The 13497-nt window shown below is 35.6% G+C and overlaps 1 pseudogene; it reads right to left on the bottom strand.

Moving 5' to 3' along the window:
* Positions 1–4707: 4707 nt before the first annotated feature.
* Positions 4708–8851, bottom strand: LOC136223946 (uncharacterized; annotated as a pseudogene).
* Between the last annotated feature and the right edge of the window lie 4646 nt (positions 8852–13497).

Below are 13497 nucleotides of genomic sequence, written 5' to 3'. Positions count from 1 at the left end.
CCGAACTTGAACAGAGCAAAGTTCGGCTCGACTCAGCTCGATTACAACCCTATTTTTTACTATCTAAGCCTAGCTAATTGGATACAAACCAGACATATATCCAGGTTTGTTATTCGTTGACAAACCACTTGTGAAGAAAAAACATACGGAAAAAAAGCAAAAGGATAACAAGTAAATCGATTCACTCAGTTTTGAGCATTTTGGAAGACAGTTTACGATTGTTTTACTAACATATATATTAGTGGTGAAACTCTTAGTCTAGTGGTTGAAAGCATACCTATGACTATGGAGATCATGAGATCGAATCACATCCGGATGGGATTGAGATTTTTTCTCCTTCTTAATATAAGCGCATTGTGCGCATTTAAAAAAAAACTAACATATATATTAAATATTTTAAGCAATTTTTTTTAATAAATTTGTATCTGTTAGATTTAAATATTAATATTTTAGTAGGAATTTGAGTTGAAATCCCAGAGTTAGATAAATTCAAATCTAACAAGTGTTTTAATTTTCGAAGTCATTTTGGGAACTGGGAACCAATATTCCAAGATCGTAACTCTAGATTTTGAAGTTGAAGAGGAGGAATCCAGTTGGAACTAACTCTCAATGTAATGTTTTTTCCCATCCCGGAATAAGAAAGCCTAGTGAGATTTGCAAAATGGAGGTGAGAAACCTCACCCCCCCATCAGTAGAGTTCCATTCAACTTGTTATTGTTAAGGTCTAGGATTATCAAAAAATTCATTTCTCTCAAAGACAAAGGAATTGAACCCGAGATCAAATTACGAGATACATCAAAGAAGGTAAGATTTTTGAAGTAGCTAAGATCATCTGTCAAATGGCCAGATAATTGACAATCAACAATCAGTCAAGTTTAGTGATTGAATAGTTTCAGACTCTCTTTCACCAAAACTCATTTTGAACCAACACAACGATTATTACAATCTATATCAAATAGTCACAGTTTTTTATTTTAGGATAAGATTGAAACTCCATTAATTATTTTTGCTTAATTCAGGGATCTAATTGATGATTTTGATAGTTTAGAGTTCTAATTGAATTTGAAGATTTAGTTTGGAGACCTAAATGAAAGTATTACCTAAGAAAAATATGTAATTAATACGCATAACATAATTTACACAGTAGACAAACATGGAAAAGTAAGATGTGAATTTAGAATTGTAATGATCTAAAAACATTATTTTGACACTGTAAAAAAAAAAGGAAATTTTTGGCCTGCTCAAACTCGGCTCGTCAGAAAATTGACGAGCTCGAGCTCTAAATTTTGTTCGTGAACTGTTTACGAGTTGTTTGCGAGTTTGTTAACGACCTTTTCTCATAAGCAGTTTGGTAATTATGTTCATGAATTTCGCTCGCGAACAACTCATTAATTATGTTCGTTAATTATATTGATTTAATTTTTTTTAACACAAAACTACATAGTTTTGAAACCTATAAAACTAAATTTTACACAAAATTAAGTTGTTTTACATTTCCCTCTTTATAGAAATGTTATTATTAAAAAAAAGGATAATTAATTTATTAGTCTCTATATTTTGACAAAACACACTGTTTAGTCCCTATATTTTGAAAAACACACGATAAAGTCCCTAATGTTTTTCTCGGTGAACTGTTTAGTCCATTCCGGTAGACTCTCATGAAGATACTGTTAGTCAATTTGGATTTGCGTTATTCTTTTCCTTTATTTTCCTTTCCTTTAAACTCTAATGCATCTGAAATCAACTTTGAGTGTTCTTTTTCTTGATTTTCTTCTTAATCGTATAAATTCGTAAGCATTGGGTCTGTTCTTTTTCTTGTTCTCCATACAAATAGTTTCTTCTTCAAAATTGGATTTCCTCTTCTGAAGTTTGAAGGTAAAATATTAAAGGGTAATTTAGTCATTTCTGAAGTTATAAACGGTAAAAAATCTAACAAACAGACAGAAGGACTAAATAGTTCACTGAGAAAAAGGTTAGAGACCTTACCATGTGTTTTTGAAAATATAGGGACTAAACAGTGTATTTTGTCAAAATATAGGGACTAATAAATTAACTACCCTTAAAAAAATAATGGAACGAAGCTTGCCACCAGCGTGTTCATGAACATTATAATCGAACTTGTTCATGAACCTATAATCGAGACTACTCACAAACTTTCGACCCAAGTTTCGTCATGTTCAAGCTCAGATCGTTTATAAATCGAGCCGAATATGATCGACCTTTTATCAAGCTCAACATCGAACCACTCATGAGCAGCTCGACTCATTTACACCCCTAGATACAAAGCATAACATGCCTGACATTAAAAAATATAGGAAAAAGTACAAAAATAAACCTTGTGAGTTTTCGATCGGCACCCATGTAGTTTAAAAGTGTACAAAGTGGTACCTTGAGGTTCATTCCGCTAGCAAACACATACCAAATTGACTAACTGTGTTAAAAGTTAAAGAAAAAAGAGTTAATTTGGTCCTTATATTTATTTATTTTATAAATTAACAGCACATATTATCTAATTATCACGAAAAAACACAAAATTAAAAATAAAATACATTTACACCATCTCTCTCCTCTCTTCTCTCTTTTATTTTTTTATTATTTCTCTCTCCTCTCTTTTCTTTGTTAATTTCTCTCTCTTTCAAATTCTATGTTACACCCGTTTGGATCCGCTGTAACAACAGGATCCAATTGATGGGGATTTATATGGTTAAAGAAGGAAAATCTAAACATCGAAACTCAATCCTCAACCACATTTTGAATCTAAAGTAGTATCTGAAACAAGAATTGTATTTGGGATTCGCTACTTCAACTGAAGATCCACATATCGAGCTCAACTGTGTGGTAAAATATGAGTTTTAGATCGAGAATTTGAGAGAGGAAAACGATGACAAGTCATAGTTGAAGATTGGAATTGGAGTCAGAATTGGAATCTTATCGCTAATAATGATAATAGTGTTGTTATGTGTTAGAATTAGGGGAAAAGAGATGAAATTGGTGGCAGTGATGATGGGGGCCGAAGGAGGAGCGAATGAAGATGAAAGAGAGACGGGGAAGAAGTTGAGGTGGTTGGCGGGAATGGCGAAGGAATTCAAACACGAGGAATTGAAGCAAGAAGCATGGAGAAGGTGGATTTTGTGTAGTATACAAAGGAGAAATTCAAGAAACTGAAATTGCAGTGAAGCAATTTTGCCGTTATAATATGATTCACATTCAGATTCATATTCAGATTTAGATTCAGAATTTGAAAGAGTTTGTTTTCTTAATTCAATTGATTTTAGAAGGAGAAATTAGAAAAGAGGGAGAGAAAGAAGAAAAAAAATAAAAAGAGAAGAGAGGAGAGAGATGGTGTAATTGTATTTTATTTTTAATTTTGGGGTTTTTTTTGTGATAATTAGATAATAAAGGGTGTTAATTTATAAAATAAATAAATATAAGGAACAAATTAACTTTTTTCCATTTGACTTTTAACACCGTTAGTCAATTTGGTATGTGTTTGCTAACGGAATGAACCTCAAGGTACCACTTTGTACACTTTTAAACCACATGGGTGCCGATCGAAAACAGGTGTAACGACAAGGTTTATTTTTGTACTTTTCCCAAAAATATATTAACTACCTAAATTAATACTTCCCAAAAACCTTATTAGGTCTATTTTAGTACCTTATCTCTTTGAACTACAATTTATATTTAATTAAACGCAGTCTAAATTTTGGAGTCTTTATAATTTTAGATCTGTGTGCCCCTATCTAAGGGATGAAGAGGTGTATAAGGTAAAAATGTTGATCTACGAAACATTTTGTAGCAGAATAACAAAATTCCGTAATAGATGATGATCAACTACAGATTTCATTACAAAATCAAATCTGTAATGGAAATGGTCACAGGAGACTGTCTCCTACCTAAATTATGTTCTGTCCGAGAACTCTCGGACACAAAGTCACCTAAAGATTGTTGTAGGAGACATTTCCTACAGACATGTTTCTTCTAAAAGTATGCAGCAATTCTTCAATAGAATCACTTGTGAATGTCACTGACTAAGCATGTAAGCGAGCCTTGGTAGTTCGCAAACTATTCGAGCTCGGCACGATGAAAGCTCGATTCAAAGCTCAGCTCGATAGGGCTCGACTCGAGTCCGAGATTGGCTCGAACACTAACAAGCTGAGTCCGAGCTTCCTCAAGTTCGGCTCGAAAGCTCACGAATAGACTCGATTATTTTTAATATATGTACATATATATTTGTTATTAGTTTTCATCACAACTCAAATAAGATTTAACCCATAAAAAATGACATTAAAAAGCTTCGACATCCGAATCTTTAACTAGACAATTAGATTTTGATAAGAAACAAAATACATTACTAATTTTAATATATATTTCATTGTTTGAAATTTTTCTCCGAATTTGTGTTTTCTTTATCAATATTTTAAACTCTATATGAGAGTATGTTATAAAGTTTTTTGTTTTCTACGCTACTTATTCTATGCATGTATGATGAATTTGATTAAAGCTCATTAGAAGCTCGATAAAAGCTTGCCTCGGTCAAAGCTCGGTCAGATTCGGTCAAAGCTCGTCAAAGTTCGGCTCGAGAGGGTTCGACTCGAGATATTAACGAGCCAATACTTAACCTACCTAGGGTTCGACTCGGTTCGGCTCGTTTACCCTCTTTTTTGTAAAATGTATTAATAAAAGTCATTTTGGATTAAAGGGAACTCTATATATATATAACCCCAAACTAAAGGTCACATGCATTAAAATGGCATACCAAGAATCAGAATTAAATCCATAGAATGTATTCGCAGCCGCAGCCGCAGCCGCAGCCGCAGCCACAACCACAGCCTTCCCTGCTCTGAACTTCAACTGCCTCCTCCGCGTACAGTACAGTGGCTGCACAAACTGTCTTCAGTTTGTTCTTGACATCATAAATCACATTTCTACAAACTAGAAACCATTCTCTTTTCAAACTGAATTCCCAATTTCTTTTTCCGGGCCAGAGGTGGCAGAAACCCAACCCTGGAAGCCCCTGCAAGTCATGAAAGTAAAACAACAGAGACAATAGTCGCGGCAGCCGCAACCATAGCGAGTGAAATGACAATTAAAATACCAGTTTCCTGTGATGGCATTTCCAGAAGCTCCCTCAGATGCTTTTCCTGTTGAAAATGGAGGAATAACTCACACTCACACAAAGTATTTAATCTCAGCTCTTGAGTTTTTTATTTCTTCCGCACACAAACCTAATGGCTATTTACACTACTCCTAAATGAAAAAATCATGTATTGCTTTTTCTCCATATTATTCACTTTTAACCACACATTTAAACAACTAAATAATGACCATACGTTTTACCTAATAGTTTAATTAAGGATCTATAAAGACATACTTAAAAGAAAAAACTTAGAAAGCAATTGTTCACTAACCTCAATAGGCTGTTTCCAGCACTTCTTAATTCCTTGCAAATGCCCCTTCCCAACAACTGCAACCACTGAACTATGTTCACGAGCAACTTTCAGTAGATTGAAAGACATGATCCTACAAGTGAGATAAACACCAAATGAATAATGGAGTTTGAAATGGGTTTAGCAGGATTGTTGCAGTTACAAAGTTGCAAACTACAGCAAAAATATGGTTTGCAATTTTGAGTGGGTAAAGCCCAGTGTTTGTTTCATGCAATGAAGTGTCATGTCATGCGTTATAACACCATCTCTCTGCTTACTATTTGAAGCCAACATAACGACTGAATCATCTTCATTGATTTAACTACCACAAGTAATCTGGAACAGAACAAGCTCCTTCACGGACATCATATCTCACTTATCAGATCTAATTTCGGAGAGGTAGGAAGTTACACAGCTATGTTTGAACTAAACACAAATCAGAAATGAAACAAATAGGCAAAGCACGTACTATAATTAATGGCAAATCTAGCAGCCTACTTCGCATTGCCTCATTCCTATACCTTATTTTTCAGATCCAAAAGAACAGAGATGGGAAGTTGCAAAACAAAAGGTTATATTTGAACTAAACACTAATAACAAATGAAAATGTTGGCAATGCAATACTGACTGGTCTCGCTCATGCACAAGGGTCTCGCTCATGCACAAGGGTCTCGCTCATGTACTTGTCAAACTCATCCTTTTCGTTTGGCTGAAAATTGGCAAAACAAAATTAGTTTCAACTAAAATTAAGCAACAATATAGAAATTATACTCACTAACAAGCATAATAGGTAATACAGCAAGCAATATGAAAGTTTACCATTTTATTAGGGTCCTTGGGGCTTGGTTGAAAAGGTTTAGAGGAGTACTTTATCTTAAGCCAAAGAGGCAGTCTTGCCCATGTCCTCCGAAGTGTAATCTGTTTCAATCAACACCAATTGAATTTTTTTATTAAATTAATCAAATTCATAAAAATGAGAGAACTAAAGATAAAACGATTTATCTATCACATCTTTGTGGAAATTTCCAGCACTATATCTGCTACTAATAAATGGTGAAAGAAATTCATAGATACAGGGTAGTCAACGTTAACCCTAGATTGGGCAGTATTATTCTTTTCTTATTTCCATCCCCCCTTTTCATGTTTTTCTTCAACTCAGATATTAGTGATTGTTGCTTCCACATAGTATTTAACCAATTTTTCCATTACAATCTCATGACAAACCTTCATGGAGGTTGTATTCAGTTCTCTCTCAAAGAGATGGAACATGGATAGCAATCTAATGAACATTTTTTATAGGAGTTTTAATGAGTTAAGCTGATAAAAGTGTTTAGGTGTTCATGATCGGATTGCTTCATTTTGAGTAAACTTGAGCTCAAACTGCACTTTCATAGAGCTCAAACTTCACGGTTCAAACAAAATTTCTTCAAGCAAAGATTGACAAACTTAATGAAGCCTGAACCTTTTTGACAATTTATCTAATGCATAGAAGCAAGGCAATTCTAGCTAAAAATCACCAATAGCATCTTACTTCTATAGGCCGATCACCTAAGGTAATTTTGCCACCATATGCTTTTGCTTCTTCAAAAGCCACACGAAATTCAGAAACCCCAAGCTTCTCAACATCCTATAAATGTCAAATATCATGCATTAGATACTTTCAGAATATATCAAATGTATTAAATGCTAGTTTCATTGACGAATATAAACAATGATTCTGCAGAGCAAGAAAAAACTGAAATGGCAATAAAGAAAATCATGTCTCCCATAGTCGGCACCTGCTGAATTAAAATTGCACATATAAGAAAGTGAAAACCTGAAAGTAAAAGTTAAAAAATATCCTGGTTGTTTTTTGACATTTCGCAAGACCTAAAAGGTGAGTTGCAGTACAATGATTAAATGACTACATTTAATAGACACCAAGCCATCTTTGTCTTCTCAGAAAACCCTAATAAAAAAGTTTACAGCATTAGTACAGAAACAAACAAAAAAGTAAGAAATGAAACAGACCTCTACATTTTGAGAAATAAGCACATCCACCCGCCCAGGACATAACTCAAGAAAGACAACCTATAGCCAAGAGACAGTAAGAATTGAAAAAGGTGTTTACATGCGATAAGTAGAAAGAAAATACTTAGTAGGTAGCTACCGCACAAATATCCCATCCACTAAAGCAATTATACAGAGAGTCAAAAGGAAATCACCTGAGGTTTCAAGAATTGTATTACAGCTTTAACTTCTTCACATGATTCCTGCAATAGAATAACAAATTCACACATTATATTCACATGATTCCTGCAATAGAATGACAAATTTCCCATCCTCTGTGTAAAAAAGGGTAGCTGCAATATTAGATTCTAAAGGCTGCTATCTTACATTACATAACTATAACCCTACTCGACAATCCTAATTCAGTTATAGCTTAACCAGACTACAAGTAGTGGGAATTTAACAATCAGTCTATAAGAAGAGGGAGTGCACACATATGGAAATTATACTATACAGAAAAGTTCTATTTTGTAATTTCAAAATTGGAACAGACTTATATTCTAATTAAGCAAAGAATATCGTTTTCGCAATTCATTAACAACGCATACACCATATTTCCTTTGGTTTTCTCAGCATTCAAACAGAAATTCAAATCCCAAACAAACAAAGAAAGATCAATTCACCTGCGATTCATGACGGGTGCCAATCAAATACACGTCGCACGACCCACCCTTAACAGTTGACTCGCACGTCAGAACCGCCACGTTTCTAGAAAGTTCCTCCGGCAGCTCCCTCCTTTCCAGTTCACCACCACTAACTGCAACTTCGCCGTGTTCCTCTCTCAGCTCATCCGCGACATCAACAATACCCTCACTTAAAGGTTCCATATCCGGATTAGGGTTTTCGATGTGAACAAATTCTTCGGAAACAGGAGGCGGGTCCGATGATTCCGGGTGATACGGGTCCATGACCGGAGTGTTAAGTTCGTGCCTAAGGGGATTAACGGAATTGGTTGCAATTGAGCCGATTTCGGAGAATCTTGGAGATGAGAACTGAATGAGGTTGCAGGTGAGGGTCTTTGGAGGGTCGAAGGAACCAAATCCGATAGTGCCAGCAAAGAACCGGTGTAGCTCCGGCGAATTCAATCCGGTAACAACGCGAGTTGACCGATTCATATCTCCGGCATGAAGTTCATCAATGCAAAAGCCAAATGACACCGTCATAATCAATCGGGTGAGAAGGCGAGTCGAACGATTCATAATGTTGGCCAGAGAATCTCACAAACAAAACAATAAGAAAGATATTCAGAAAAGAATAATGATAGAGAATGAGAAGATTCTATATTTATGAGTGAGCAATGCCGACGTTCCTCAGTTTAATTGTTTGGATAATGGTGAAGCTAGGTTGAAGTAACATAGCAAGTAGGGCTTTAATCCAGCCGAAAATAAACGAGATATAACCGAGCTGCAATCTTGTTTTTTTTGAAATTGTAGATTGCTATTTACCGCCTTTTTTCTTACTTATAAGCCCCTCCCTTTATTTAAAATACCGTCTTTTTTTTCTTACTTATAAGCCCCTCCCTTTATTTAAAAAAAAGGTTTCAAACCCTTTTCATACACTAATTTTTAAAATTTGGGATAAGGTACTAAGGTCCTATTTTTGTCCGATTTAATTTCAACATAAGTTCAGTTTAATTTAATTAAGGTCAGTTCAGTTAATCAACATTTAATTCAATTCAATTAAATTAAATTAAATTAAATTAATTTCAATAATTATTATTTATATATATTTTATAATTTAATATTATTTATATATAATTCTTCATTATTTAATATTATTATTTATTATAATTATAAATATTTATATATAATTTATAATTTAATATTATTTATATATAGTTCATCATTATTTATAAATGATGTATTATTATTTATTAATATTAATATTTTATTTATAATTTAATATAGTTTATATATAACTCATCATTATTTATTATAATTATAATTATTTATATATAATGTATTATTATTTATTATAATTTTTATATAATTCATTATTATGTAATTATACTATAATTACTTATATAATTTATTATTTATTATTATAATTATAATGTTCTATATATAATATAGACCTAATGCATATCCAGCCCTTTAAAGTTGTCTATTTTGTTCATTTAACCCCCCCACCTTACGGGACAACCCTTTAACCCCTAAACTCCATAAAAATGGTATTTCTCACCCCCTTAACTTGTCCATTTATCCTCCCAACTCATAGAATGTTCTATTTACCCCCTTAACTCCATAAAAGTGGTATTTTTCACCGCTTACAATCTGTTATCGAAGCCTAAATTGATAACTTTTTTTAAACGTTAAACCTATATTTATGTTTTCCATAAAAGTGGAACCTAAATTGATACTTCTCCAAAATCAAAGGCCTATTTCGGTACATTATCCCTACATATAATGTATTTAACTTGTTTATATTAATGTTCTTGTTATTTGTATTTTTTATTCGTTCTTTCTCCATTCAACTTTTTTTACTACTATAAAGGGATAAGAAATACCATTTTTTTGAAATTAAGAGGGTAAATAGGATCATAAGTGGTGAGAAATACCATTTTTATGGAGTTAAGTGGGTAAATAGGATATTCGATGAGTTGAGAATGGGTAAAATGACAAATTTGGACAAGTTAAGGGGGTTAAAGGGTTGTCCCGTAAGGTGAGGGGGTTAAATGAACAAAACGGACAACTTTAGGGGGCTGGATATGCATTATGCCTATAATATATCATTTCATTATATATATAATTTATTATAATAATAATTATTTGGTACAGTTAAATTAAGTTAAGTTAAATTAAGTTCAATTAAGTTCAGTTAATTTAATTTCAGTTAAGTTAATTTAATTTAATTTAATTTCAGTCAAAAAGAACAAGGCCTAAAATAGGTTTAAAGTTTTTTAGAAAGTACCAATTTAGGCTCAACGTTCGAAATAACACCAATATAGGCTTCACGTTCACAACATAATATCAATTTAGATTTAACGTTTACAATATAGCATCAATTTAGACATTACGTACAAAATATCACCAATATAGGCTTAACGTTTACAAAATAATACGAATTTAAGCTTAACGTTTTATAAAATATAGATAAGGTACCAAAATAGGTCTAAGGTTTTTGGAGAAGTACCAATTTAAGTTCAACATTCAAAATAGTACTAATATAGGCTTAACGTTTACAACATAATATCAATTTAGGCTTAACGTTTATAATATAACATCAATTTAGGTCTCACGTATAAAGTAGCACTAATATAGGCTTAACATTTATAAAATAATACGAATTTAAGGTTAACGTTTACAAAATATATACAATTTAAGCTAAACGTCATAATTAAATTAATCATATTATATTCTTTTCCTATTAACTTTATATGTTATCTTTATATTTAATTATATATTCTTATTTATTATAATACAATTAATTAGTATTCTTGTCCATTAAGATTTTATATTTGTTTTTTTATCAATGATTCCATGACGAAATATTGTGGATATTCAATTACTTTGAGTTTGTATATATTACATGAACCATGGAGCTTAGAAGTCATGGAATGGTTGATGAAAAACAAATATAAGGTTTTAATGGAAGAATACTAATTAATTGTATTATAATAAGATAAGAAAATAAAACTAAATAAAAAAATAATATATATAAATTTAATAGGAAAAAAATATAACAATTGATGTAGGGTGAAATCGACTGAGGATTTTAATCTTAAATCCACAAAGAATGCAATCTTCTCAAGCTATACTTGAAGGTTGAGTTAACCCAAAGGATAGAAATCCAAGCTCTCAAGGAGGCTATGTGTTTAATTCATCAAAAGTTAAGAACATTACAAAATATGGGAGTTTAAATACTATCCCTCAAATCAAAGAGAAAGACCCAAAAGCCTATGAATAGGGTTTTGGTTAACACTTAGCTATGAGGGTAAAATAGGGAGAATGATAGTCTAGTAAATAAGTCATAATGACAATACAGTAAATAAGGTGTCACAGAAATGGTCCCCCAAGGTGAGAACTTGGAGGAGAAGTAGTCTCCAGGTCATGCTACGCCCCGCGTCCCGGACCTTACGCCCCGCGTCCCGGACCTTACGCCCCGCGTGAAAATGCTCCTGGACTTTCGGAGGTCTCTCCCGGCCATGACACGCCCCGCGTGAAAATGCTCCTGGACTTCAGGAGGTTAGATCGAGTTCAGTACGTGAGGCGTCCAGCGGAATACGCCCCGCGTTAAAAAGCTCATGACCTGGTGGCTCGGGGTCACGCGTGGTGTCCTGTGGACCACGCCCCGTGTTGTGAGGTTCCAGGAACTGGCAGATCTGCGGAGTGGAATCTACGCGGGGCGCCCAAGGGTTGCGCCCTGCGTGTTTAACCTCCTGGAACTTTTCTTGCTTAATGTGACCAGTCACGCCCCGCGTGGCAAGAGATGCGCCCCGCGTCACCAACTGACCTGGTCTTTCATCCAAGACCACCATTCCCACGCCTTGCGTCAGGTTGGACACGCCCCGCGTGTTCTCTGTTTTGGGTCGTTCCTTGCTCTCTTTGAGTGGGTTCTCCCGGGTGGCTTCTAGTAGTTCCGGACTCGGGCTTAGGGATAAGATGCCCTCATCATTCTCCCCTTCTTCGAAAGAGACGGGCCCCGCCTCGGTGACCTTGGTCGGCAACGTTCCCTCCGGCTTCCACAAGCTAAGGTCCTGCACATTAAAAGAAGAAGATATCTTCCCAAGCCAGTTGGGAAGGGTTAGTTGGTAGGCATTGGCACTCATCTTCTTGGTGATTCGAAACGGACCGTACTTCCTCGGCCTCAATTTACTACTAGAGGCGTGCATGAGTCGCTCCTTCCCCAAATACACCATTACTTCATCCCCCACTTTAAATTGCACATCTCTTCGGTGCTCGTCAACTTTGGCCTTGTTCTTACTATTCTTCTTCTCGATACTATTCCGTACTTCTTGGTGCATTAGGTGGTAGTCATTGGCCAAATTCCGGGCTGCTACACTCTTCTACTCTACCTTCGGAATCTCCCCCAAGTCAAGTGAATGATTAGGGGCCTTGGTGTACACCACTTCGAAGGGTGACTTCCCGGTGGTTGAACTTACGGCTGAGTTATAGGCGAACTCGGCTTGGGCGATCACATAATCCCACATCTTGGGCCTATCTCGGCACTTGCTCCGCAATAGATTTCCCAAAGTCCGATTCACCACCTCGGTTTGTCCATCCGTTTGGGGGTGAGCTGTGGTGCTAAACTTCAAGGTAGTTCCCAAAATTGCCCAAAGAGTTCGCCAAAAGTGGCTAACAAACTTCGTGTCCCGATCCGACACTATACTCTTTGGAACCCCATGTAATCTCACTACCTCACGGAAGAAGAGCTTAGCAATGGCGGTGGCGTCATTAGTCTTTCGACATGGAATGAAATGAGGCATCTTTGAGAACCTATCCACCACCACGAAGATCGAATCCGTCCCCCGTTGGGTCCTTGGCAGCCCCAACACGAAATCCATCGAGAGATCCTCCCAAATAGTTTCCGGAATTGGCAAGTGCATACGTAATCCGGCATTGGTGGCATGCCCCTTGGAGCCTTGACAATTCTCACATCGCTCAACGATATATGCCACATCTTTCCTCATCTTGGGCCAAAAGTACCGGGAACTAACCGCTTCCAAGGTTTTGTCCCTACCAAAATGACCGCCCAACACTCCACCATGTAGCTCTCGGATCACCCTTTCTCGTATAGACGTGTGTGGGAGGCACAGCTGACTACCCTTCATGAGAAATCCGTCCACAAGCTGATATCCACCCTCTTCGGTGCCCCTTCTACACTTCTCCCATTCAATACTAAAGTCGGTGTCATCTTCGTATTCTCCCTTGATGTGCTCAAAATCTGTCAACTCCAATGCCACTGTTTTCATAAGCGCAACCCTCCGGCTCAAAGCATCCGCTACCTTATTCTGTTGACCCGATTTGTGTAGAAGTCGATAAGGAAACTTATCCACAAATGCGGACCACCTAGCATGCAT

Source organism: Euphorbia lathyris, chromosome 3 (genome assembly GCF_963576675.1).
Source record: "Euphorbia lathyris chromosome 3, ddEupLath1.1, whole genome shotgun sequence".
In the NCBI taxonomy this organism is placed as follows: Eukaryota; Viridiplantae; Streptophyta; class Magnoliopsida; order Malpighiales; family Euphorbiaceae; genus Euphorbia; species Euphorbia lathyris.
The sequence above is the reverse complement of the archived record's forward strand: the minus strand, read 5'-3'. Positions and strand labels throughout refer to the sequence as shown.